The sequence below is a fragment of the Cervus canadensis genome, chromosome 18 (genome assembly GCF_019320065.1).
Source record: "Cervus canadensis isolate Bull #8, Minnesota chromosome 18, ASM1932006v1, whole genome shotgun sequence".
In the NCBI taxonomy this organism is placed as follows: domain Eukaryota; kingdom Metazoa; phylum Chordata; class Mammalia; order Artiodactyla; family Cervidae; genus Cervus; species Cervus canadensis.
The window spans coordinates 46,833,368-46,835,129 of record NC_057403.1 but is presented as its reverse complement, the minus strand read 5'-3'; the positions used below and the strand labels follow the sequence as shown (position 1 = coordinate 46,835,129).

Below are 1,762 nucleotides of genomic sequence, written 5' to 3'. Positions count from 1 at the left end.
CTCGGGAGTCACAGAATTATAGAGTTAGGGCTTTGCTTTGGATTAGGTTTTGGTTTACAGGAATGTTGTGGGTGGTTTGAGCTATCCAGATCACTAAAATTTTCTCCATTTCAACTATAAGGCTCTTTGACCTTACATTCATGTGTTCACTGAAGTAACACTTTGAATTTCCTTCAAGCCCTTTTCCTTTGCATTCACAACTTGGCTAACTGGTGCAAGAGCCTGAGTGTTTGGCCCGTCTTGGCTTTCACCTGACTTTTTCACTGTTGCTGTTTTCAGTCACTAAGTCGTGTCCGACTCTTAGTGACCCCATGGACTGCAGCACGCCAGTCTTCCCTGTCCTTCACTATCTCCCAGAGTTTACTCAAACTCATGTCCACTGAGTCAGTGATGCCATCCAATCATCTCATCCTCTCTTGCCCCCTCCCCCTCTTGCCTTCAATCTTTCCCAGCATCAGGGTCTTTTCTAAGTAGAAGGGTCTTCTCTACTGAGCTTAATCTAACTTTTGATTTAAAGTGAGAGATGTGTGACTCTTCTTTTCACTTACACACTTAGAGACTAGTTAGGACTATTCATTGGCCTAATTTCAGTATCGTTTTGTCTCAGGGAATAGGGATGCCCAATAGAGGGAGAGTTCATGGAACAGCCCGTTGGTGGAGCAGTCAGAACACACACAAAACTTGGGAATCCCCTGGGGGTCCAGTGGTTAAGAATCCACCTTCCAGATCCTTTTGTAGTTCATGAGCATGATGATTGGGTGTTCACGCTGCTGCGTGACATGTGCCTCCCTCACAAACCTTGTTACGACATCGGCACATTACCTGTCTGACGTGAGAAAAAAAAAAAAAAAAGAATCCACCTTCCAATGTGGGGGACATGGGTTGGACCCCTGGTTAGGGAACCGAGATCCCACGTGCTGTGCGACAGCTGACCCTATGTGTAGCAACTACTAAGGCCGTGTGCCACAACTAGAGAGAAGCCCGTGCTGCCGTGAAGATCCCAAGCACCATGATTAAGACCCAACACAGCCAAAATTAGATAAATCATTTTTTTAAATAAAGGGAACACACAACATTTATTAAGTTTATCATCTTATCTTATGGCATCACTAACTCAATGGACATGAGTTTGAGCAAGCTCCGGGAGTTGGTGATGGACAGGGAGGCCTGGCGTGCTGCAGTCCATGGGGTCGCAAAGAGTTGGACATGACTGAGGACCTGAACTGAACTGATCTTATCTAGGTGTGGTTCGTGATGCCCCCAAATAATTACAATAGTAAAGATTGAAGATCATTGACCACAGATCACCATAAAAGTATAACAATAGTGAAAAATTTGAAATATTGTGAAAATTACCAAAATGTGACACAGACACAGAGTGAGCAAATTTGTAAAACAACAACAACAAAAAAAATGCTATTATCTGTGAAGCACAAGTTATGCCTAATTTAACTCATATATGGAACATGGGCCATGTTAGCACTCTCATCTCCATATCCAGAAACTCTTTGTGTTCAGCAGCAATAAAGTTGTATTATATGATTTTAAAACATCTGCTTTTAGGACCAGAATACTTCCTTTCCTTGCCATTTTATTTTTCAAAAATACGGATTTATAGAGTATTGTTAGTCCATATATTCTTTCCCCTTCAAAATAAAGTCTATCATTGTCTCTATCTTGTTAGCGCTTAGATTTATTTCTTTTAAAAATTATTCCGTGTTAATTTCTGCTGGACAGCAAAGTGATTCCATTTTATATGTGT

General features: G+C 41.5%; 1 non-coding gene across 1 annotated transcript; it reads left to right on the top strand.

Annotated features, from left to right (window-relative positions):
* The first annotated feature begins 726 nt into the window (after positions 1 to 726).
* On the top strand, positions 727 to 832 carry LOC122421856. The gene has a single exon (XR_006263663.1). It is a non-coding gene; the product is annotated as a small nucleolar RNA U13 (small nucleolar RNA).
* The last annotated feature ends 930 nt before the right edge of the window (positions 833 to 1,762 follow it).